At 44.7% G+C, this 26,946-nt stretch overlaps 1 long non-coding RNA gene across 6 annotated transcripts in view; it reads left to right on the forward strand.

Annotated features, from left to right (window-relative positions):
- Nucleotides 1-497: 497 nt before the first annotated feature.
- LOC140191183 (uncharacterized) overlaps nucleotides 498-26,946 on the forward strand; it is a 47,367-nt gene continuing 20,918 nt past the window's right edge. Inside the window, exons 1-6 of one of the 6 annotated variants that reach the window (XR_011883778.1) lie at nucleotides 498-583; nucleotides 1,822-1,927; nucleotides 5,361-5,454; nucleotides 7,492-7,595; nucleotides 15,531-15,606; nucleotides 17,659-21,525. This is a non-coding gene — a long non-coding RNA (uncharacterized lncRNA). Of the gene's footprint in view, nucleotides 584-1,092; nucleotides 1,353-1,821; nucleotides 1,977-5,360; nucleotides 5,455-7,491; nucleotides 7,596-15,530; nucleotides 15,607-17,658; nucleotides 21,526-26,946 lie in introns of those variants that run through there. The other 5 variants (XR_011883774.1, XR_011883777.1, XR_011883773.1 and 2 more) reach the window with 5 other exon arrangements.

Raw genomic sequence — 26,946 nt, forward strand, 5'->3', positions numbered from 1 at the left:
GTGATGGGCTGAATGGCCTAATTCTGCTTCTTTATCTTTGGGTCTAATTTCTACTGACAATCGGTCCTAACTACATGGTAGTACCAGAGATCAAAGTATGGCTTTCCTGAAACAGATTATGTTTGTATATTAAATGACTATTTCCTGCACAGAAAACTCCCATAGCTGTGATCAAGCGTCTATAATCAAAAAGGAAATAGCTAGTAGTTTAGAAAAGCTTAATGCAATCAAACCGAATCAGTGTGCTTTTTATAAAAGTTAAATCATGCTTGGCATAATTGCTTGAGTTCTTCAAGAATGTAGCCAGCCCAGCCGATGGGGGGAAAGCTATAAACTTGGCGGATTTGTACTTCCTGAACACATTTGACTAAGTAGCGTATAAGATGCTGGTGCCTGAAATAAATTTCCGGGTATTGGGTGTAGGGTGTTATCAGTGACTGAAGATTGGTTACCATATAAAAGAGAAAATCAGAATAGGTAGTTCTTTGGAGACAGAAGGAAGAAGAGAAATTGTACATGCTGGCAATCTAACACAGAACAAAACACTGAAGAAACTCACTGAGTCAGGTAGCATCAATGGAAGGTAACACAGTCGACATTTCTGGGCAGGGCCATTTATCAGGATCGGAAAGGAAGAGGTGTAACAAGCGGGGGGGGGGGGTGAAGGATTGGAGCAAGAGATGGCAGGTGAGAGAGGGGTGATTTATTTTATTTACTTATTGAGATAAAGCTTGGGATAGACCCATCCAGCCCTGCAGGCCAAGCTGCCCAGCAACCCCGAGTTAACCCTAGCCTAATCCCTCGACAATTTACAATGGCCAATTAACCTACCAAACAATACATCTTTAGAATGTGGAAGGTGTAATGTCTGGGCTAAGAACATGTTTTATTGTGTTACTACTGTTGTGCTATTTAGTGTTTTATTCTCTGCAGCTTTTCTGTACAACACTGTGTGTTCTGTTAATTAAGCTTCACAGTTCAGTAGTTTGGCTTCTGCTAAAACAAGGAGTCATTTGCTCAGTTTAGGAATGTAGTGTCAGCTAATCAGGTTTGTCTTGGAAACATTCCTTCCGGTGGAATGCTGTGGAACATTCGAGAGAGACTGAAGGCATCAGATTTCTAGGAGACAGTCGGGTGGCTTGGGATCCTTTGTTCACAGGTGTTGGAAGAAGAAGGAGGTATGGACCGGAGCTCAAGGGAAGACGCTCACAGAATCTCACCCTAAGGAGAGACTCTGTCACAAGAAGTGCTTTGTGCAGATGAGTTGTTACAAGGAGGAAGAGGCAATGCTCCTGAGTTAGCCATTTCATTTGTAACCGTCTCTGAGGGAAGTTTGAACTGTGGCTGGTGACGTGAGTTCAGCACCAAGAATAATTAACGTGAAGCATCCAACTATTCTAGAAATGAGCTCCAATGTTTATGTGCATATTTAGGCTGGTTTAACTGTAATGGACACTTTTTGTTTTCTATTAACTGTTTGTTAAGAAAACTTAAAATCTCTGTAAATATACTGAACTTCCACTTTAAGTGTCCGCTGGTGTAAGTTCTGTTATTTCCTGACGAACAATAATTTTATATGGGGCAGTACCTATACAACATTCACAATAGTTTCCATTCAGATTAGGACTGTTTAACTGCTGGGGGTGGGGGGGCGCGGGAATTGAACCTTTAACTTCATTGCTTCACGTTGTGGAGCTGCTCACTGAACTGAAGCCAAGGATTAGCTCAATCAGTCTTGTTGAATTGGCTAAGATCAGGATCAGCTGAAAAATTCATCGGACAGAGACAAAGCTGTTACTGATTCTCTCCCTCTCACCACAGGTCCATCAATCCTGCTTTGGTTTACTGAGGGTTTCTGAGGTCCACAATGGACTTTGAGCAAACAAACTACTTCCAAGAATATCTCAATTCAATCGTGGCCTTCCTGGTAAATTAATATTTGGTGCAAGGGATGTCTACGTATATTGTTAAATCTGGTAATGTAACCTCATTATATGCCATATGATCTGTAGTTTGAGAATATTACCCAAAGGCAGGCATTTAGAAGTTGTGAGTGGAGTGTTTCACATAACACCTTCCACTGTGAGGGTGGAGACTGGCCTTTAATCAGGCATGCAAACAAAAACAATGGACTCAGTGGGTCAGAGGTTGTGGATTCACATTTCCCTCAGTGGCATGAGCACAATATACTGACTGAGGAACTGGTTTAAAACTGAGGAGGGACAATACTGAGGGAGTGTCTCACTGTCAGAGGGACAGTACTGAGGGAGTGTCTCACTATCAGAGGGACAGTACTGAGGGAGTGTTACACTGTCAGATGGAACGGTACTGAGGGAGTGTCACACTGTCAGAGGGACAGTACTGAGGGAGTGTCACACTGTCAGATGGAACGGTACTGAGGGAGTGTCTCACTATCAGAGGGACAGTACTGAGGGAGTGTCACACTGTCAGAGGGACAGTACTGAGGGAGTGTCTCACTGTCAGAGGGACAGTACTGAGGGAGTGTCTCACTATCAGAGGGACAGTACTGAGGGAGTGTCACACTGTCGGATGGAACGGTACTGAGGGAGTGTCTCACTGTCAGAGGGACAGTACTGAGGGAGTGTCTCACTATCAGAGGGACAGTACTGAGGGAGTGTCACACTGTCAGATGGAACGGTACTGAGGGAGTGTCTCACTATCAGAGGGACAGTACTGAGGGAGTGTCTCACTGTCAGAGGGACAGTACTGAGGGAGTGTCTCACTATCAGAGGGACAGTACTGAGGGAGTGTCACACTGTCAGAGGGACAGTACTGAGGGAGTGTCTCACTGTCAGAGGGACAGTACTGAGGGAGTGTCTCACTATCGGAGGGACTGTACTGAGGGAGTGTCTCACTGTCAGAGGGACAGTACTGAGGGAGTGTCTCACTATCGGAGGGACTGTACTGAGGGAGTGTCTCACTGTCAGAGGGACTGTACTGAGGGAGTGTCTCACTGTCGGAGGGACAGTACTGAGGGAGTGTCACACTGTCGGAGGGACAGTACTGAGGGAGTGTCTCACTGTCGGAGGGACAGTACTGAGGGAGTGTCTCACTATCAGAGGGACTGTACTGAGGGAGTGTCTCACTGTCAGAGGGACTGTACTGAGGGAGTGTCTCACTATCAGAGGGACTGTACTGAGGGAGTGTCTCACTGTCAGAGGGACAGTACTGAGGGAGTGTCACACTGTCAGAGGGACAGTATTGAGGGAGTGTCTCACTGTCAGAGGGACTGTACTGAGGGAGTGTCACTGTCAGAGGGACTGTACTGAGGGAGTGTCTCACTGTCAGAGGGACTGTACTGAGGGAGTGTCTAACTATCAGAGGGACTGTACTGAGGGAGTGTCTCACTGTCAGAGGGACAGTACTGAGGGAGTGTCTCATTGTCAGAGGGTCTGTACTGAGGGAGTGTCACTGTCAGAGGGACAGTACTGAGGGAGTGTCTCACTATCAGAGGGACAGTACTGAGGGAGTGTCACACTGTCGGAGGGACTGTACTGAGGGAGTGTCACACTGTCAGAGGGACGGTACTGAGGGAGTGTCACACTGTCGGAGGGACTGTACTGAGGGAGTGTCTCACTGTCAGAGGGACAGTACTGAGGGAGTGTCACACTGTCAGAGGGACAGTACTGAGGGAGTGTCTCACTGTCAGAGGGACTGTACTGAGGGAGTGTCACTGTCAGAGGGACTGTACTGAGGGAGTGTCTCACTGTCAGAGGGACTGTACTGAGGGAGTGTCACACTGTCGGAGGGACAGTACTGAGGGAGTGTCTCACTATCAGAGGGACTGTACTGAGGGAGTGTCTCACTGTCAGAGGGACTGTACTGAGGGAGTGTCTAACTATCAGAGGGACTGTACTGAGGGAGTGTCTCACTGTCAGAGGGACTGTACTGAGGGAGTGTCTCACTGTCAGAGGGACAGTACTGAGGGAGTGTCTCATTGTCAGAGGGTCTGTACTGAGGGAGTGTCACTGTCAGAGGGACAGTACTGAGGGAGTGTCTCACTGTCAGAGGGACAGTACTGAGGGAGTGTCTCACTATCAGAGGGACAGTACTGAGGGAGTGTCACACTGTCGGAGGGACTGTACTGAGGGAGTGTCACACTGTCAGAGGGACGGTACTGAGGGAGTGTCACACTGTCGGAGGGACTGTACTGAGGGAGTGTCTCACTGTCAGAGGGACAGTACTGAGGGAGTGTCACACTGTCAGAGGGACAGTACTGAGGGAGTGTCTCACTGTCAGAGGGACTGTACTGAGGGAGTGTCACTGTCAGAGGGACTGTACTGAGGGAGTGTCTCACTGTCAGAGGGACTGTACTGAGGGAGTGTCACACTGTCGGAGGGACAGTACTGAGGGAGTGTCTCACTGTCAGAGGGACAGTACTGAGGGAGTGTCACACTGTCAGAGGGACTGTACTGAGGGAGTGTCTCACTGTCAAAGGGACTGTACTGAGGGAGTGTCTCACTGTCAGAGGGACAGTACTGAGGGAGTGTCACACTGTCAGAGGGACAGTACTGAGGGAGTGTCACACTGTCAGAGGGACAGTACTGAGGGAGTGTCACACTGTCAGAGGGACAGTACTGAGGGAGTGTCTCACTATCAGAGGGACAGTACTGAGGGAGTGTCTCACTGTCAGAGGGACAGTACTGAGGGAGTGTCTCACTGTCAGAGGGACTGTACTGAGGGAGTGTCACACTGTCAGAGGGACAGTACTGAGGGAGTGTCACACTGTCAGAGGGACAGTACTGAGGGAGTGTCTCACTGTCAGAGGGACTGTTCTGAGGGAGTGTCACACTGTCAGAGGGACTGTACTGAGGGAGTGTCACACTGTCAGAGGGACTGTACTGAGGGAGTGTCTCACTGTCAGAGGGACTGTACTGAGGGAGTGTCACACTGTCAGAGGGACTGTACTGAGGGAGTGTCACACTGTCAGAGGGACTGTACTGAGGGAGTGTCACACTGTCGGAGGGACAGTACTGAGGGAGTGTCTCACTGTCAGAGGGACAGTATGAGGGAGTGTCACACTGTCAGAGAGACAGTATGAGGGTGTGTAGGACAGAGTTGCTGAGGGAGTGTCTCACTGGATATGGACAGTGCTGTGGGGTACTGGATTGTGGAAAGGATAGTGTTGAAGTAGCATCGCAGCTATAACAGAGATCCAAACCAGTCATTGAACTTCTGAACATGCACTCTGAGATTATTTACTCCACACCACTGCTCAGTGTTAGCCACAAATATGAAGATGACAACAGAAATCCACAAAATAATTTCAGAGTCGATATAGAGAACTTTCGAAATGGTCTTTGTTAATTTCAAAATTTAATCACATTAATTCCCCACAGGGAAACTAAAGATGTTCCAGAGAGATTTTGCTGACAACAGAAACAAAAAGACATCCTCAACAGAAGCCTCCTGTCATGATGAACTGACACTCAGGTTGGAAGAATAACTCCCTATGTTCAATTTGGGTAACCTCCAATCTGATGGCATGAAGATCGATTTCTCGAACTTCTGGTACTCCCCCCTTCCCCGCCTTCATTATGCCCCATTCCCTTTCCCTTTCTCACCTTATCTCCTTGCCTGCCTATCGCCTCCCTGTGGTGCTCCTCCCCCTTTTCTTTCTTCCAATGTCTTCTACCGTCTCCTATCAGACTCCCCTATCTCCAACTCTGTATCTCTTTCACCAATCAACTTCCCAGCTCTTTACTTCATTCCTCCCCCTCTGGGCTTCACCTATCACCTTGTGTTTCTCTCTCCCCTTCCCACACCTTTTAAATCTACTCCTCATCTCTTTTTCTCCAGTCCTGCCAAATGGTCTCGGTCCGAAACGTCAACTGTACATTTTTCCATAGATGCTGTCTAAGTTGCTGAGTTCCTCCAGCATTCTGTGTGTGTTGTTACAATGGATTACTATTTACACGTGCATAACCTCAGTACTCTGTTGATGTGCTCCAAACTGGTTAACCAACGTATTGAACTAACACTGTTGGATTTGTTGGTGGTAAGCTGTGATCTGCCACTAAGGAAATAGAACATGGAGCAAATTAAAATCATAATTGCAAATTTGAGAATATATTCTATTAAAGCATTGCATGATACATTGTTCAAAATATTCAAGTCTGGAATAACACATACTGTACAAAACACTGGAGGAACTCGTCAGGGCAAGCAGTATCTATGGAAAGGAATAAACAGTCAACATCTCAGGCTGAGACCCTTCACCAGGAGGGGGAAGGAAGGGAGAAGAAGCCAGAATAAAAACGTGGGGGGGGGGGTGTTGGGGGTAGGAGTAAAAGCTGGCAAGTGATAGGTGAAGCCAGGTGGGTGGGGGAGAGGGGGTATATAAGAAGCTTTGAGGTGATAGGTGGGAAAGCTAAAGGGTTAAGAAGAAGGATTCAATGGGAGAGCAAAATGGTTCATGGAGAAGCACCGGGGGAGGAAAAGAGCAGAAGTAAGAGGGGAGCAAAAGTGGGGAATGAACGCAAAGGGAAGGGGAAGTGAGAGGGAGAAATTAAACATTAGAAAAATAGATTTTCATGCCGTTAGGTTGGTTGATATGAAGTGTTCCTCCTCCAGCCTGAGAGTGGTCTTATCATGTGTGACTGATGTCTTTCCTCTTCCCTCTCCTATTGACCAATGTCTCTCCTCTTCCCCCTCTTATTGACCAATGTGTCTCCTCTTCCCCCTCTTATTGATCAATGTCTTTCCTCTTCCCCCTCCTATTGACCAATGTCTCTCCTCTTCCCCCTCCTATTGACCAATGTCTCTCCTCTTCCCCCTTCTATTGACCAATGTCTCTCCTCTTCCCTCTCCTAGTGATCAATGTCTCTCCTCTTTCCCCTCCTATTGACCAATGTCTCTCCTCTTCTCTCTCCTATTGACCAATGTCTCTCCTTTTCTCTCTCCTATGGACTGATGTCTCTCCTCTTCCCTCTAATGATAGATGTCTCTCCCATTGAACAATGTCTCTCCTCTTCACTCTCCTGTTGACATGGAAGTGTCTATTGGTATATGGATATTAAAAAATGTTCAGCTATATTGTCCACAGATCTTACTCTTGCACACTCACTTTAACTGTTCTAGATACTCAGCCTTGGGATGGTAGGTGGGAGTTTTGTACTGAATCATAAATAATCTTATCCTTTCTCAGTAATAGTTTACTGCTCTGGTGTCCAAGTTTTCTAAAACATCCATGCCAAGAAACAAAAGCAATGCATCCTCCAGTGAATCAGAGGTTGTGGATTCAAATTCCTCTCCATGGCTTGAGCATAACATGTTGGCTGAGATTCTGGTTTAAAATATGCAGTAGGAGTAGCAGAGAGGAAGTGTGGTGTTGCTGGAAACTCACTACATAGGGAGGGAGTGCTGTTCTCTTTAGGTTTAGTAAGGAGGGAGGACCAAACTATTCAAAATTCAAAGTCACCTTATTACCAAATACATACATGTCACCATATGCTATTAATTTTCTTGCAGGTAATTACAGGAAAATAAAGAAATACAATTGAATTTATGAAAAACTATACTTATCAAAGATTGACAAACATCCAACATACAAAACAGGACAAGTCATGCAAAAGGTAATTAAATAATACTGAGTTGTAGAGTCTGTGAAAGTGAGTGTATAGATTGTGGAGTCAGTTCTGTGCTGAGGTGTTTGAAGTTATCCACACTGGTTCAGAGGCCTGATGGTTGTAGGGTAATAACTGTACATTTATTCTAGTACAATACAATTCTAAGCCAACTGTTCCTGTTGGAAGAGGTCAGTGAGGACTGTTCCACTATTGAAGATTGACTGTTAAGGGAACATGCACAATAGAAATTAAATTCATATCTAGCACTTCCACCAGCAACTCATGCCACACTTACACAGCCCAGTGAGTGAAGAAGTTCCCTACCCAAATTCCCTTTAAATATTTCACCTAAGCAGTACTGAGGGAGATCAGTGAGGGAATTTTCCACCAATGAAGACTGAACATTAGACAGTATTGAGGAAGAGTTGCAGTGTTGGAAGGGTACTCCTGACAGCATGCTTCATTCTTCTACAGTTGGAGGGGAAAGCACTGAGTAGACTCTGTACTGTCAGAGGGAGAGAACTCAAGGAGAGCTGTATAGTTGGTGAGCATTGAGCAAGTTCAAATGAGATTATACCTAATCGCTGCACTCCCCTATAGAATATTTATATACATCTGGCTTCAGACAGAGTAATACATGATTACTGGATCAGTTACAGCCTGAGGGGTAGAAAATTCTAAATGCAACACTCTTTGAAATCCCAATGGTCGACACATCATCTGAAATTAAGCACTTTAATTGTGCTAATGACATCCATTCAGTGGCCACTTGATTAGGTACCTCCTGTACTTAATAAAATGGCCATTGAGTGTATGTTCATGGTCTTCTTCTGCTGTACTCCAGTCCACTTCAAGGTTCGATACGTTGTGCATTCAGAGATGCTCTTCTGCACACCACTGTTGTAATGCGTGGTTATTTGAGATGCTGTCGTCTTCCTGTCAGTTTGAACCAACCAGCCTTTTCTTCTGAACTCTCTTATTAACAAGGCTTTTCACCTTCAGAATGGCCTCTCACTGGATGGTTTTGTTTCTCACACCATTTTTCGTAAACTCTAGAGACTGTTCTGTGGTAAAATGAAAGGAGATCAGCAGTTTCTGAGAAACCCAAACCACTCTGTCTGGCATCTATAAGTATTCCACAGTCAAAGTCACTTAGATCACATTTCTTCCTCATTCTGATGTTTGGTCTCAACAAGAACTGAACCTTTTGACCATGTCTGCATGTTTTTATGCATTGAGTTGCTGCCACATGATTAGATATTTGCATTAATGAGCTGGTGTACAGATAGCAGAGTGCATATCCAGACAATAAATAATTTAGGAGAGGCTGCAATTTATAGCAATGAAGCAACTAACATGCATGAGGAAAGGGAAAAGGATTCCAAATACTCAGGCCAAAGCAAGTCCCCCATCCAGCCAGTACTCAGAATAGTTAGCGTTCTGTGACTGGTGGCTAACATCAGTTTTCTGTTGTGGTATGTACACCAGTTTTGTTCATCTTGCATGATTATTCAACAATTAATCTTCAGATCTAAAGCTTGGGTTGTTAGAAAAATTGACAGCCATGCACCCTCTTCTGAATTCATGACATTCTTAGGTTTGACAAGAGATTACTTGTTCATGTGGTTCTGCTTTTTCTTAAACAAAGATCGTGTCTTTGCTGAAATCTCTTGGTCAGTCTACTTCATATTAACTCCTTGATGGGAGTCTATGATATAGGAGAATGATTAGACCATTCAACCCATTGAGTCTACTCCACAATTCCATCATGGTGAATTTATTATCCCTCTCAACCCCATTCTCCGGCCTTCGCATAACTTTTGACACCCTTACTAATCAAGAACCTATCAATCTCAGCATTAAATATACTCAATGACAGCCTCCACATGCATCAGTTACAATGAATTCCACAGGTTCCACTACCCTCCAGCTAAAAAGGTTCCTCCTCATCTCTGTCCTAAAGTGATGCCCTTTGATTTTGAGGCTGTGCCTTTGGTCCTAGACTCCCCTCTACAGGAAACATCCTCACCACATCCACTTTATCTAGGCTCTTCAATATTCGATGCAGATCAATGAGATCCCCCATCCCCCAACATTCTACTTCTAAACTCCAGCGAGTACGGGCCCCGAGCATCAGACTCTTCATGTGTTAACCCTTTTATTCCCTGGATTATTCTTGTGAATTCCTCCGAGTCTTGTTGCAAGTTTAAATGAACCAATCAATTATTTTATTTGAAAACCTTTTCTTAAAGGAAAATCATGCTAACCGCTCAAGATTTCCTGACCATTTGTAAGTGCACACTCCAGCAACCAGTGTGCAAGGGGACATGGAAGTCTAATTGTTAGGTGGCATCAAGTTGAGCACTAAATACTTTGTGACCTTCAGGTGGCTGCTTAAAACACAACTAAGTTTTTGGAACACTGACAGGGGATTGTAATTTATCCCTTTTACAAATTTGGCTCTCAAGATTATGACTGTAGTTCAAACTAACTTTAGTTCTGTTTCAGTTCTGTGTTCTTTTATGTTCTTGCCCATTCTTTCTTCTTGCCAATTGGCAGGCTAGGGGTTTGGGGTTTGATGTTCTTGTTTCTCCATGTGGGTGATCTCTTAGTTTTTGTTTGAGGGAGGGGTTGGGGGGGTTGGAGTTAGTGAGTTTTTGTTTCTTTTTCTTTTCATGTGTAGGGGGGTGCTGATTGATGTCTTTCTTTCAACCACCTCTTTGGTTTTCTGGACTTTATGGCTATCTGAAGAAGACAAATCTCAGAGTTGTAGTCTGCATACGTACCTTGATAATAATAAAATGAACCTTTGATCTTTGGATATTGAGGCAAAGGACTTATGCTCATTGGATCCGGGATAAAGAGAGCTCACCATTGACAAGAGAAATATGCATTACGATAGTATCTTTTGCCTCCTTTTCATTACATCTAAAGCACAAAGATTAAAGATTACTTTTGTTTGTCATGTGTACATCAAAACTTACAATAAAATGTAACTTTTATGTCAAATCAAATCAGTGAGAATTGTGCTGGGCAGCCCGCAAGTGTTACCAGGCTTCTAGTGCCAACATAGCATGTCCACAACTCACAAGTCCTATCTGTACTTCTTCAGAATGAGGGAGGAAAATGGACCACCCAGAGGACACCATTGTGGTCATGAGGAGAAGGTATAAACTGCTTACAGAGAGCAGCAGGAATCAAACCCAGTTTTACAGATGCTGCTCTAAAGTGAGGTGCTACCGTGTCATCCTGATAAATGATAGAAGTGCTGTGGTGTATATTCCAGCTCTTCACCCTTCCCCTATAAACCTGAAAGTCTTTTTCTCTCAAATTGCCTTTCATTCCCCCTTTGAATGAAGTGACTAACAGTTTTACAACACCTGTGAGGAGAAATTTTCAACTTGTGACCATGAAATGATATGAAATAAAAACAATGTCTTTCATTGTATCCCTCTTTTCAATGAAAAATTAGTATCTCATGATCATTGAAGAGTCGTAATGGGAACAGGCTCCCTCAATTTAGTCGTGCAGACCCTCCATGAACTGGTTACCAACAATGCATACATTTACCATGGCAATGAAGGGAACAGACAGAAGAAGTTCCCACAAGAAAATCATGTGATAATGATCAAATAACCACGGAGTCAAAGAGAGCTCGTAAGCTGGCCCTTTGGCCCATCCAAGGAGAGCAGGTCATTGAACATCTATTTGCACCAATCCAACTTGAATCCCATTTTGTTCTCCATTCTTCAGAATTTCCACCTGATTCCCACCACTCACTGACATACTAGGGGCAATTCACAAAGACCAGTTAACCAAACAACATTCAAGAACATAAACCATAGAATATTATGGCACTCTAGAGGTCTTTCACCCCATAATGTTGTATCGACTTTTTAACCTATCCTAAGGTCAATCTAACCCTTCTTCACTCAGAGGGTTGTGTGAGATGCAGGTTCAGTTGTAATATTAAAGAGAAGCTTAGATATGTGCATAGATGAAAGGGTTTGGAGGGATATGGCCCCAGTGCAGGTAGATGGGACTGGGCAGAAGACCGAGATGACATGGTCTAAATGGGTTGAAGGACCTGCTTCTGTGCTGTAGTGGTCTATGACTCTCTAGCTTTTAATCTCTGGAAGAACGCAATGGGTCAGGGGGCATCTGTGGAAGCAAGAAGTGTTGAGACCTTGTATCAGGACAGGGAACAAGAAAGAAAAGCTGTGAGTGTGCATCGTAGAGTGGGACAGAGATTGTTAGTTGAGAAGTGGAGAGTGGCAAAGTTGAAAAAAGGGTGAAAAAACTGGGTAGACAGGTAAATGTATGACGGAGGAGAATATGAGGTGTAGGAGATCCGAACTTGGAAAATTCAATGTTATGTATCATTGGGTTGGCAGCAACCCAAGTGGACCAGGATGTTACGTTTCTAATTTGCTCCTCAAACCCCCTTAACAATGGAGAAGATCAATGACAAACAGGTCAGTGTGAGAGTGGGAGGGAGAATTCAAATGACATGCAACCAAAGGCTTGAGGTGGCCATTATGGTCAGAGCACAGATGCTCTGCAAGAGGGTTGATGAATCTTTACTTGGTTTCTCAGGTGTGAGGGAGGCCACATTGTTAGCATTGGACAAGCTAGACCTGGTTGGAAGAGATGCAGGTGAATCTTTGCCTCAGCTGGAAGGGCTGTTGATGGTGGTGAGGAAGGAGGGACAGTTGTTACACTTCCTGCAATTGCAGGCGAAGTTGCCATAAGACTGGAGGAGTTAGTTAGACGGGATGAGCAGATGAGGAACTCATGAAGAGGGGTAGTCACTGTAGAAAGCAGAGAGGGAATTGAGGGGGGACGAGAAGGTTTACTTGTTGTGGGACTACGTTGCAGCAAACAGAAAAATGAGAAATGATATATTAAATGTAGAGGCTGGTGTATCATACACTACCACCACCCCTCAAAATGTATGCCAGGTTCTTGCCATTCAGTGTGTAAAATATCTCCCTCTGATATCTCCCCTAAACTTTGCATCACTGTTAGTGAGGTTGTAGGTTTTTGCAAATAAGACATGAGGTGTTTTATGTTTAAGAAATGACAACTCATTATTTGAACCCCAAAAAATCTGAACACAAAGTGCGGTAAAAGTCCTTTATGTAATTACATAATCATGTCAGACTCACCTCTGAAAGTGTACCCCAACTCATGTTGGTGGTTGTAAATTCTGTATGTTTAAACCAATTACAATACCCTACACTGGCACTCTCAGAATTCACTAAAACTGGCATTGTGAGCGTGTCCAGAGCCTTTGGCTCGTCCAGAGGTGTGTTGACTTGCTCATGGGCATGTCGTGATGGCAGGGCAAGGTAGCAGAATCCTCCAAAACTTGGTGGGCTGGTTTAAGGCAGGGTACTTCCTCTCGGGAGAACGGATGTGCTGGGTAACGATCAGGGTTAGTGGCCTCGTTAAGGCATATGTAGTCACTACCTGGGCGACAACCACCTTAAGGACTATATGGAGGACAGAAGCCCAGGGGCTATTTCACCAGGGTACAATGCCAATTCTTTCCATGTTGCCAACTCAGCCTTTGTGGTTGCTAGCTTTTCAGAGTCCAGTCTACGCACATGGGCAAGGACTACCGGGCCAACTGTCGCAATGTGGTGCTCAGCCCCCATGTTTTGTGACTGCATGAAGCAGAGGGCTGGCCCACTGAGGCAGAGTTCCACCCATTGTGTTCCGTATGTCTGGATCCTGCTGCTGTTGACGGCCTCCAGTGAGACTGCCTCACTCTTTGTCTTCTCATCAATAGGAGATGCTGACAGCACACTCACTCGAGCATCCGTGTCACGCAGGAAGTGTCGACCCGAAAGGGTGTCCGTAATGAACAGTGGATGAGCCTGGCAGCTGGAACGCATGGTGTTCACAGACCTCTGATGTCCCGATGTGCCGGCACTGTTGACACTGCAAGGCGGTTGGCACTTCCTAGTGTTTGTAACAAAGCAAGTGTCGTAGAAACAGACCCAGCGTAGTCTGTTTCACAGCATTAGTTAGTCATCTATTTCACGTGCTTCTGCTGGAGGCATCGCTGACCGGGCTTATTGAGATAGGGAAAAGAGAAGGAATTGTGTATCACTGCCTGGCTGAGTGTAGACTATCAACCATTTTAGCAAGCTCCCTATCGTCCATCATGGGTGCAATAGTGAGGGCTATGTGAACTTAATCAGGCATTTGCTGCATGAAGAGTTCTATAAAACTAAAACAAGGATGGTGATTTCCCAGGAGAGACAGCATGTGGTCCATTAGCTCCAATGGCCTAGCATCACTGAGGCCGGGCAAGGAGAACAACTGTTTGGTGCGCTCAGGCTCTGATAGTACAAAAATCTAGAAAAGGTGTATTTTCAGCAATCGGTCTTTGTCGTGTGCAGATGGGTATTCTAATAGACGCACCATTCTCGCTGCCATGGAGCTTCCAAGCAATGCCTCCACATAGTTGAACTTGGTGTTGGCAAGTGGAAATCTCTCGCAGCAAGGGGTGAGCCTCGGCTTGTTTAACCAAGCAACGGCATTTTGCTCCTAAAACTCTGGCAGTTTCAAAGCAGCTGCATTGGCGAACATGTTCAATAACTATGGAATTGTCATAGAGCACTGGGGTCACCAATGCAGTTTTTCACAAATAAAACAACATGGGGCATTTTATGTTTAAGAAAAAGATGTATCAACTCATTTATTGAACTCCTAAAAACTAACGCAAAGCGCAGTAAAAGTCCTTTATGTAATTATGTAATCATGTCAGACTCGCCTCTTAAAGTGAATCCCATCTCAATATCAGCAGTGGTGAATTCTGTACGTTTCCATCCCTTACATTATCCTGCAGGGTCATGGCCCAGAAGATGATATAAGGAGACTTGCGAAAGCTGTCATATAGCCTAGTTCCACCTACCTATCGTCTCCTCCCTGTCTGGTTCCATCCATCACCTGCCAGCCTCTATTCCAACCTTTCCGCGTTCCACATTCTGCAATATACCAGCAATCTTCCCTTTCCACTCACAGTTCTGACACTGTGTCTCGACCTGAAGCACCAAACTCACTCCTTTTGTCTCCACAGATGCTGCCTGATCCACTGAGTCCTTCCAGCATTCTGCTCTTTGATATTTCATATTTTCTTTCTGTAGAAAAGTGGGCCATTTAGCCTATTGGATCAATGCTAGCTTACAAAGCATTCCCATCATTCTCATTCCTCAGATTATATTTCTCCGTTTCACGGATGGTAGCTATTCAGCCTGTTGGGTGAGAGGTGAGGATAGTACTCAAGGGTTTTCGCACTCAAATCTCTAGAGCAGGTTTTGATCCACTGCACCACAGCAGACAACCTTGGCTTCTAGTAGGCTCTCTGGAGGCCCCATTCAGCCAGAGATTCCTAATGTCAGGATAAGAAATTGGCTATGAGCCATTTACCACTTGTACCAAATAAAGTTGCCACTAAGTGTATGTTCATAGCCTTCTGCTGCTGTAGCCCATCCACTTCAAGGTTTGACATGTAGTGCATTAAGAGATGCTTTTCTGTACACCACTGTTGTAATGCATGGTTATTAGAGTTACTGTCAGCAGGAGCCAATCTGGCCATTCTCTGCTGACCTCTCTTATTAACAAAGAGTTTTCACCCACAGAAAGAACTGCCGCTCACCAGATTTTTTTTTGTTTTTCATACCATTTTCTGTAAATTCTGGAGATTGTTGTACATGAAAAACCCAGGAGATCAGCAGTTTCTGAGATTCTCAAACCACCCTGTCTGGCACCAACAATCGTTCTACAGTCAAAGTCACTTAGGTCACATTTCTACCCCATTTTGATGTTTGGTGTGAACAACAGCTGAACCTTTTGTCCATGTCTGCATGCTTTTATACATTGATTTGCTGCCACATGATTGGCTGATGAGATATTTGCATTAACGAACAGGTTTCCCTAATAAAGAGGCCATTGAAAGGATGTCAGGGGTGAATGGAGATTTGACAACTGTCAAGACTCTTCCCCGGTGAGTGTGCAGTTCATGAACCCACCATAATTCAAAACAAGTTTAACAGCCTTAAGGAGCTGAGGGACGACTGACTGGAGAATGAAATGAAACACTGTTGTACTGTAGATGTGGCTTTGAAACAAAGGTCAGAGTATGAGTAGTGGGTGCAGGAATTCTCTCTATTTGCAGACTCATTGATCTCGACATTGCTGCCAAATTGGCTCTGAGATAAATGCTGTGCGCTGTTACTCAACTGTTGCTGCAAGAGTCAAATAGATTAAAGTCACAAAGGAAAAGAGGAGGAGGAGGCTGCTCAGCTCTTTGCTACACCACCATTCAACATGATTGTGAATGCATCTGCCACCACTCTCAAGGGCACCTTCTATCCCACTGTAATAAGGTGACTGAATTGACCTCTTGTATGATAGGACAGACACCGAATCTACCTCACCATGACCTTGCATCTTATTGTCTGCCTGCACTATACTTCCTCAGTAACACTAGCACTATATTAGAACATAGGACAGTACAGCACAATTCAGGTCCTTTGGCCCACAATCTTGTGCAGACCTTTTAATCAACTCTAAGATCAGACTAGCCTTTTCTTCCCTCATTGCCCTCCAGTTTTCTTTCATCCTTCCTTGCTTACATATCTGTAACGTGCAGTATCTGCGTCTACCACCATCCCTGGCAGTGTGTTCCATGCACCCAGCATGCTCCATGAAAGCAAAACTGCCTCTGACACTTTCCTCAAATCACCTTAAAATTACGCCTCCACATATTAGACATTCCCAGCCTGGGAAAACACCCCTGGCTGTCTACTTCATCTATGCCTCTTACCATCTCTGTTCCGCAATCTGTTATTGTTTCTACGATTTTGGTGTACAGTACTGATGTGATAAATTGATCTGTACCTTAGTACACGCTACAATCACAAACTAATGATCAATTCCACAACGGACCTGCAATAATCAAAGCTGATATCCAAGTAGTACTGCTTGCTTTGGGCACACCACCAACACCAGCAATCAAATTTGTCCTCGGCTGGAGTGGTCCTGATCAGAAAGTTTCAGGTCAATTCCTGGCTTGTACAAATTGACATATGAAGGGAGATCGAGTCAGTTGGCCCAAGACACACTGGAGTTTGGAGAACAAGGTGATGGAAGCATGTGCAATTTTGAGGGGGGTGGACAGATGTGTGGATGTTTCCCTGCACCAGGGGTATCTAAAACTGGGGAGGAGACAAACTAAAGATTCACCCTTTTAAGATAGAGTTATTTCTTCACTCTGGAGGTTACAGCTCTTTGGAGTCTTATGATCATATGCAGAGACTGTAAGACAGTAGGGTATAAAATTAGAATTGTCACTCAGCCCGTCATGTCTGCTCCACCTTCAGTCATGGTTGTTTAGTTTTCTCAATCCTATTCTCCTGCATTCGCCCCGTAACATTTGACCCCTTACCTTCAAGAACCTGCTAATCTCTTCCTAAAATACACCTACTATCTTGGCCTCCAAAGCCCTGGCAACAAATTCCAAAGATTCACCACCCTCTGGCTGAAGAAATTCATCCTCCTCATCCCATTTCTAAAGAGTTGTCCTTTCATTTTGAGCTTGTGCCCTCAAATCCTAGACTCTTCTGTGGTAGAAGTACCCTCCTTATGTCCACTCTATGCAAGCTATTCAGAGAAGGTCTGTGGATATCTTCAAGTCAGAAATTGACAGACATTTGAACTACAGTACAAGGAAATCAAAGGAGTAGAGGAGAACATGAATTGTTATGCTAAAGCCAAGAATAGATCAGCCAAGGTCTTACTGAATGTTGGTCATTACTAGTCTGATCGTCAAGGTGCTTGGCTCTTAAATAGCCCGGCAGGGGCAATTAGTGATGGGTAAAAATTCCAACAATTGTTGGATGGGATGAGTGAGGAAATCAGCCTGTGATCTTCAGCCGTTTTCTTACTGATCAGCAGTGTAGGCTCAAGGGACTGGAGTGTTGTCTTGATCCTAGTTTTTATTTGACTGTGCTTGCCTCTTCTCTGCCCACCTTACTAATCTATTGGTCTCTTACAGCTTTCGTCATCAGTAACTGCCATAAGGTTGGATCCCACACATCTTGTTCATTGGAACATGCTCAAGTTGTAACACTTCAAGGGGACATTTCCTTCACATGTGAGAAGCCATTATATAATGGGCAACAGAACACTGGGAGCAAAGGAAATGATGCAGATCAAAGACAGTGTTGTTTTTAGTTAACAGCTGAAAGACTTCAGCCCCACTCAATAATGAGCACCAGGTTGTTCACTCACATCAGGAAGACGTGGGAGATGATGCAACCCAAGAGTGAGTGTAACAAGGTAAGAGGGAGAGGGATGCAGCTAGCAGTGTGTTTTCTCACAGCTCGAGCAACATGATCTCCCTCCCCCCGTGCCCTCTGTGTGCAGTTTCCATGTTCCTTCTGTGATCACAAGGACTCCACGTGTGGCTGGTAGGAGAATGAGAGTGGTGTTGGCAATCTGCAGAGTAGCGTATCTGTTCCTAGCACCAACCCTAGCTGGGTGTTCCACACACTCAACACTCTCTGTGTAAAGACTTACCTCTAACGTCCCCGCCTCGTGCTATACCTTCTTCCAATCACCTTCAATTTATGCCTCATGTTAGCCATTTCCACACTGGATAAAAGTCAAGTTTATTGTCATTTAACAATATACATATATACCATCAAACGAGACAATGTTTCTCCGAACTAGGGTGTAAACACGGTAGTACAAATAACACACGATAACTTGTGAAAGTAAGGATAACATCTACAGATGAATCACGCATAAATTACAAACTCAAGTACATAAATTAAATATTGCAAGGTACAGAACAGATTACCCAGTGACACTTTAAATGTGACGTGGCAGGGGTTTCAGAGGCCTACTGGCCTGAGGGAAGAAACTGCTCCCTACCCTGACCGTTCTTCTTTCTGTGCATCGTAGTCTCCTGCCTGATGGTAGAAAGTCAAAAGAAGATGCTGTATGGATGAATGGGATCCTTAATCATACTAAGGGTTTTGTATAGGCAGCCCCTCCTGATAAATGTCCCTGATGGATGGTAGGGAGCCCCCATGGTCCTCTCAGTCATTCTCACCGTCCTTTGTAGGGACTTCTGGTCTGCTGCTTGGCTGCTCCCACACCAGATGGAAATGAAACTTGTCAGGGTGCTCTCAATAGTGCTCCTGTAAAACGCAGTTAAGATGGGGGCTGGGAAGAGCCTCGTTTGCCTCAATCTCCTTAAGCAGTGGAGGCGCTGCAGTGCCTTCCTGTTCAGGCTGGTGATATTAAGGGAGCAGGTGAGGTCATGTGTGATGTGAACTCCCAGGAACTTGGTGCAGAGGAGCTATGTATTCACGGAGGGGGATGGTTCATCTGTACTTTCCTGAAGTCAATGATTTCCTTGGTATTCTTCATGTTCGGACTTAGGTGTTCTTCTCACACCAATCCACCAGCCACTCTACGTCCTCTCTGTATGTTGTTTTATCATTATTGTTGATGAGGCCAAGCACTGCTGTGTCATGCACAAACTTGAAAGTCTCTGACTACTGGGTCAATCCATGCCTCTTATCATCTTGCACACCTCTCAACCTCCTTCACTCCAGAGGGAAAAGCCTTCACTCACTCAACCTATCCTCACTTCACGTCTGACGTTGCGGCCTCCATACCAGGAGGTGATCCAGCCAGACAGAATGCTTTCCAACATTTATCTATAGAAATCCTCAGTAAAATCCTCACATTCTTCCAAGGAGCCAGAATAGAATAAACACAGTCATTTCTCTATTTCAAGATGGGACTATTTTCCTTTGAGAAAAGGGAGAATGAGCAGAGATGAGAATTTGTTAATCCACTGCTAAGATACTGTGTGTCATTCGGATCACAATGCTGTAAGAAGGATGTCACAACAGTGGGGAGGATGCAGAAGAGATTCATCAGGATGTTGCCCACTTCTGTTATGGATAGGCTGTGTTTGTTTTGCTTGGAGTGGAGGAGGCAGAGGAGGAAACAGTTAGTAATATAATGCAGACTGCAGGGAGAATAGATATCATGAAACATTTTCCGATATCGGAGGTCTATTGAGCAAGAGGGCATACGTTTCAGGTATTGGGTATGGGGTTTAGTGGGAATCTGAGGGAGAATTTTTTTCACCCAGGGGGTGTATGAAATCTGGAACACACTGGGGTGGGATGTGATGGTGTAAGCAGAGACCCTCATGGCATTTAATAAGTATCTGGATAAGGCAAGGCAGAAAAGGTTACAGGTCAAAAGCTGGAAATTTGAATTAGCATGCATAGATTCTCAATACTTAGCGGGGGTTGAAGGGTCTGTTTCTGTGAAATATGTCTCTGGATGAGCCAAATAGCTGTCAATAGACAAACAGCACTATTAATTTTGCAAAGTGAGATTGTGTCTGGCATCAGTACAGAGTTAAAACCAAAGTTTTAAGAGACAATCAGAAATGAACCCAAGCCTGTACAACCCAATGAGTCAAAAACTGATCCGTGGGCCTGAGAAAGAATGAGTCATGTTTGAGGGATGGGATGAGGAGGGAAAAGAAAATACGATAGCCCCCTTGAAAGAACCAGGCATCTGCTGGGATTCAGAGAGAAAAATAAATGCTTCAATATGCTCTGCAGAAATTCCTTTCCCTTGAGCCGAATAACAACAGACTGCTTCTGAACAGTGGCTTTAACCTAGCAAAGAAGGCAAAGTGACAGACAGGAGAAGACAAACTAGATTATTAAACGTGATAGGTAGAACAGCATGACTAAACCTTCCTCCCAATCACAGTCAGCTTCTAAAGATATTGTGGTGTCCACTCTGGAAAATGTGAGAACTCCTTTGGCATTGCTTAAAAGGGACCAGCCCCAGGAGCTCACTGCCCATGGAATGTGGCATGAAGCATCTGCCTTGAGCAGTTCCTCTTTTAACATTGCACTTACCTGGTTCTCCCAGAGATCACTATTGGCTGAGACTGTTAGAATCTCACTTCACCAAAGAAGGCCTTTGAGTTCTTATACCTGTGCAACCTCTTTGAAAGAGCGACACAATAAAACCCACTCCAACACTCCCTTGCAGTCTCTTTTATTACCTGGCCCTGAGATGGTGATGGTGAGCCATCATCTTTAACTGTTTCTACTGTAGATGCTCCCATCATGTTGCTCAAATGTGGACTGAGGAGATAAAGTGACCGCTCTGGAAAATGTGAGACTTGTTTTAGCATTGCGTAAAGTCTATCTTTAAGCTTTAAAGGTGTAAACTTCCTGCATTTCGTGCCCATGAGCCATAGATGTCATGGGTTTGGGAAATGATGAAGTAGTGGCCAGCAGTGCATTTGGGAGATGGTACATTTCGCAAGTACTGTGTGTGTTGTTGATGGAGGGCATGAATGTTTAGGGTGCTGGATGTGGTATCACTCAAGTGGGTTGTTTTGCACTGAATGATGTCAGTTTTCAGTGCAGCAAAAGTTTCTAAAGCTGCACTCATCCAGGTAAGTGGCGAATATTCTGTCATACTCCTGAATTGCTGCTTATAGGAGATGAAAAGGCCTCGGTGTGCCAGAAAGTGATTCATGTACTACAGGATACCCAGCCTTTTAGACTTGGTCCAGTGCATCAGATTAGTGGTGGCATGGTAGCACTGCAGTTAACACAACTCTTTACAGTGCACGCTGTAAGATTGGGGTTCAATTGCCACCACTGTCTGTAAGGAGTTTGTATATTCTCTTTGTGACTGCCTGGGTTCTCATTGGGAGCTCCAGTTTCCTCCCTCGTTCCAAACAGGCATGGTAAGGGTTAAGGAGCTGTGGGGATGTAAAGCTGCCGCTGGAAGGACAACGAGGCTTCAGGGCTGTCCAGCACAGCCCTTGCTGATTTGATTTGAAGCAAATGCCACATTTCACTGCATGTCTCAATGTTTATGTGGCAAATAAAGCTCATCTTTATCCTTATCTTTGAGATGCTCTTTTAGACTTGGTCCAGTGTGTCGGATGTATGATGACACTTGCAGGCTGCCCACAGCACATTTTTGTTAATGCAACAACACATTTCACGATATGATTCAAAGTATATGTGACCAATACATCTAAAGTAATCTAAACTGATCATGATCAGCCAGGATATTGATAGGGGATATCAGAATGGTTACACAATTCAATGTCAAAGGGAAAGTGGTTAACCTCCCTCTCAGAACGGTAATATGGTTCAATATCAAGCGGTCACCATAATTCCTGATCCTCTGGCCAGTGAAAATACATAAAGATAGAGAAGTGCTGTGGAAAGAGTGGTGCGTGAAAGTACTTCCATCTTCCTCAGTCTAAAATGATGGTATTGTGAACACAAGAGATTTCGTAGATGCTGGATATCCAGAATAACACACACAAAATGATGGAGGAACTCAGCAGGTCAGGCAGCATCTATGGAAATAAATAAACAGTCAAGATTTCAGGCCGAGATCCTTGATCAGAACCTTTATCCTGATGTAGGGTCTCGGCCCAAAAGGTTGACTTTTTATTCCTTTGCATAGATGCTGGCGAAGCTCCTGGCATTGCAATTATTTTTAAGGGTATCATTGTGGATCCTACTCTGATGTACATTGCTTAGACAGTTTAGAGAATCATAGGGTCATGCAGCAGAGAACTCAATTCTTCAGCACATGGTTCTGAATGTTTCTATACCTTGGTAATTCAAGTGCTCATCCAGATATTTCCTCAACTTTGTGAGAGCTTCTGACTTCACTGTACACTCCAGCAGTGTTTTCCAGATCCCACATATCCTCTGGGAGAAAATATTGACCCTCAAATCCTCTGTAAAACCCCTACCCAGTAACGGTAAGTTAAATCCACCTTGGGGGGGATTTGCTGATTATTTACCTTACATGCTCCAGCTGCTGTGAAACAGCTGCTTTGCAAAACAAAAGGAGAATATCTTTTAAAAGTGAAACTATCTCACATACCAGCACAGACACTGGGAAGATGTTGAACCTCTGGCAAGCCAAGTTGCAATGATACCTAATTAATATCACTTCTCATGAGGGAGACTAACCACAGGGACCAAGATGGGCTCTAGAGAGGATCGTGGTGATATGAGTGTGTGGTGGGGAAGAGACATAATGTTAGTGTGGTCTTTTCAAACATGCTTGGGAAATTCAAATGAAAGAAAGAAGCTGAGTATTTACTGAATACTGAGTATTTACCGAAAGATTGCGGATTCTTTCACTGAAACAAACGTTCCTAAAAGATCTAGAGGGGCAAATGTTGAGTGCTGGGGATCAATTGCTATGTACAGTGGTCAGAGTGGGGTTGGGGCAGAAGGGCAATCAGAGGCAGATTTACCTACTGAGAGAGGTAGGTGGCAGGAAGCAAGGGACAGAGGAAATTTAATACATGCATTTAAATCTCAAGCCATCTGTGTGAATACTTTATCGCTCAAACTAGGAAATTCAGTGGTGCATAGCTCATGTGCTGCTGAACAGGGCATATTTACTGCAACAGCACAAAAGGAGCACTGAAGCAAATTAACAGGCCAAGCTGGATCTATGGAGGGAAATGGCCTGTAAAACTTTTGAGTTGAGACTGTTCATCCAGTCTATTCCCTCCATAGATAAATAAATGAAGGCTTCCATTAGTCTCGCGAGACCATGGATCTGCGCCTGGAAAGTCTTCACCCTCCAGGGTGCAGGCCTGGGCAAGGTTGTATGGAAGACCAGCAGTTGCCCATGCTGCAAGTCTCCCCTCTCCACGACACCAATGTTGTCCAAGGGAAGGGCATTAGGACCCAGACAGCTTGGCACCGGTGTCGTCGCAGAGCAATGTGTGATTAAATGCCTTGCTCAAGGACGCAACACGTTCCCTCGGCTGGGGCTCAAACTCATGACCTTCAGGTAGCAAGTCCAATGCCTTAACCACTTGGCCAAGTGCCCTCCATAGATACTGTACTGCATAGTGAGTTCCCTCAGTTCTTTTGTGTAGTGATCCATATTCCAACATCTTCGCTTTCTGGTGTCTCCAGGACATACTTACTGATTGACCAGCCTGGCATCAGGCCTGTTGTACGTAATGGACTTCATGCCATTGTTTGACAACAAGTAGAGAAGAGTCTCATGTAGTGGAAGCTCGGGCTGACTGACATGTAAAGAGATTGGGGACATGTACCAAAGGCAGGGGAGATTGAAAGAGATGTTCTGCCACTGGGATGGGTGGCTGGATCAAGGAGCAGAGGATAGCATGGGTCACTTGCTGAGTAGGTGGGGAGGAACTGGAGGTTGTGAGGGTGGTGGGTTGAGGTCACTGCAAGAATGGGGGTGGGGACACATATTGTGGAATGTCCATGGGAGAGCCGATAAACTGCAGTACCAAAATTGACCTCCATCAGGAAGATTCCCAGTGATAGACTTCATGGTGTGTGACCTGCTAAGGTATCAGGTAGACATCAAATGCTGTGGGCGTCTCCCAACTCTTGGAATGAGAACCACTGAGGATAAGATTCCAGGAGGTTGTGCCAAGATGGGTGTTCACCCATACCCTCTCTCCTCCAATCGTTAGGTTCAAGGAGGAGCCAGAATGTTATTCAAGCAATTTGCAGGGACAGCGCAGAGATGCCATTAGTCAAACCGCTACCTGGCTGAGTCACAGAAATGGACTGAGTCTTGATCTCTGGTATCCCGGCGGAGTTTGCACATTCTCAGAGTGATCAGGTACTCTGGATTCCAACCACATCCCAAAGAAGTTCAGGTTGATAGGTTCATTGGCCATTGTAAACTGCCCCAGGTGTGGGTGAGCAGTTCAATCAGGGGAAAGCCAAATGTGATCAGTGTAGGATTGTAAATAGTTGATTGGCAGGTGAACAGATTTGGTGTAAATGTGTGATTGACAGACTGACAGATTCGGTGTAAATGGGTGATTGACAGACAGACAGATTCGGTGTAAATGGGTGATTGACAGACAGACAGATTCAGTGTGAGTGGGTGATTGACAGACAGACAGATTCGGTGTAAATGGGTGATTGACAGACAGATTCGGTGTAAATGGGTGATTGACAGACAGACAGATTCTGTGTAAATGGGTGATTGACAGACATACAGATTTGGTGTAAATCTGATTAGCAGACAGATTCGGTGTGAATGGGTGATTGACAGACAGACAGACAGATTCGGTGTAAATGGGTGATTGACAGACAGATTCAGTGTAAATGGGTGATTGACAGACAGATTCTGTGTAAATGGGTGATTGACAGACAGACAGATTTGGTGTAAATCTGATTAGCAGACAGACAGATTCGGTGTGAATGGGTGATTGACAGGCGGACAGATTCGGTGTAAATGGGTGATTGACAGACAGATTCGGTGTGTATGAATGAATGACCGAATCAGAATCAGTTTTATTATCACCAGCATGTGACGTGAAATTTGTTAACTTAGCAGCAGCATTTCAATGCAACACATAATCTAGCAGAGAGAGAAAAAAAAATAAAATAAAACATAATAATAAATAAGCAAGTAAATCGATTATTTATATTGAATTTATTTAATAAAACCTGCAAAAACAGAATACTGTATATTAAAAAAAATGAGGTCATGTCCAAAGATTCAACGTCCATTTAGGAATTGGATGGCAGAGGGGAAGAAGCTGTTCCTGAATCGCTGAGTGTGTGCCTTCAGGCTTCTGTACCTCCTGCCTGATGGTAACAGTGAGAAAAGGGCATGCCCTGGGTGCTGGACGTCCTTAATAATGGATGCTGCCTTTCTGAGACACCACTCCTTGAAGATGTCCTAGACACTTTGTAGGCTAGTACCCAAGATGGAGCTGACTAGATCTACAACCTTCTGCAGCTTCTTTCGGTCCTGTGCAGTAGCCCCTCCATACCAGACAGTGATGCAGCCTGTCAGAATGCTCTCCATGGTACAACTATAGAAGTCTTTGAGTGTATTTGTTGACATGCCAAATCTCTTCAAACTCCTCATAAAGTATAGCGCTGTCTTGTTTCCTTTATAACTACATCGAAATGATGGGACCAGGTTAGATTCTCAGAGATCTTGACACCCAGGAACTTGAAACTGCTCACTCTCTCCATTTCTGATCCCTCTATGAGGATCGGTATGTGTTCCTTCATCTTACCCTTCCTGTAGTCCACAATCAGCTCTTTCATCTTATGTTGAGTGCCAGGTTGTTGCTGCGACACAACTCCACTAGTTGGCATATCTCACTCCTCTCGTCACCACCTGAGATTCTACCAACAATGTTTGTATCGTCAGCAAATTATCGATGGTATTTGAGCTATGCCTAGCCACACAGTCATGTGTATATAGAGAGTAGAGCAGTGGGCTAAGCACACACCCTTGAGGTGTGCCAGTATTGATCGTCAGCGAGGAGGATATGCTATCACCAATCCACACAGATTGTGGTCTTCCGGTTAGGAAGTCAAGGATCCAATTGCAGATGGAGGTACAGAGGCCCAGGTTCTGCAACTTCTCAATCAGGATTGTGGGAATGATGGTATTAAACGCTGAGCTATAGTCGATGAACAGCATCCTGACGTAGGTTTTTGTGTTGTCTAGGTGGTCTAATGCCTTGTGGAGAGCCACTGAGATTGCATCTGCCATTGACCTATTGTGGCGATAGGCAAATTGCAATGGGTCCAGGCCCTTGCTGAGGCAGGAGTTCAGTCTGGTCATGACCAACCTCTCAAAACATTTCATCATTGTCGATGTGAGTGCTACTGGGCGATAGTCATTAAGGCAGCCCACATTATTCTTCTTAGATGCTGGTATAATTGTTGCCTTTTTGAAGCATGTGGGAACTTCCGCCCATAGCAGTGAGAGTTGAAAACGTCCTTGAGTACTCCCGCTGGTTGGTTGGCACAGCTTTTCAGAGCTTTACCTGTACCAGGTATTCCATTGGGACCTTCTGTCTTGCGAGCGTTCACTCTCTTTAAAGACAGTCTAACATTGGCCTCTGAGACGGAGATCACAGGGTCATGAGGTCCAGTAGAGATCTTCACAGCTGTAGTTGTGTTCTCCATTTCAAAGCGTGCATAGAAGGACAGATTCAGAGTAAATGAGAGACTGACAGACGGACAGATTTGGTGTTAGTGGGTGATTGTCAGACGGACAGATTCGTTGTAAATGTGATTGACAGACGGACAGATTTGGTGTAAATAGGTGATTGACAGGCAGACAGATTCAGTGTAAATGGGTGATTGGCAGGTGGACAGATTCGATGGATCAAATGGCCTGATTCTATACTGCATTTTTGTATAACTCTGTTTTTGCCTAAGACAAACATGGTGAATTCTGACTCTGCGGTAAGTGCCTGATCTTCCAGTAC

Source organism: Mobula birostris, chromosome 32 (genome assembly GCF_030028105.1).
Source record: "Mobula birostris isolate sMobBir1 chromosome 32, sMobBir1.hap1, whole genome shotgun sequence".
NCBI lineage: Eukaryota > Metazoa > Chordata > Chondrichthyes > Myliobatiformes > Myliobatidae > Mobula > Mobula birostris.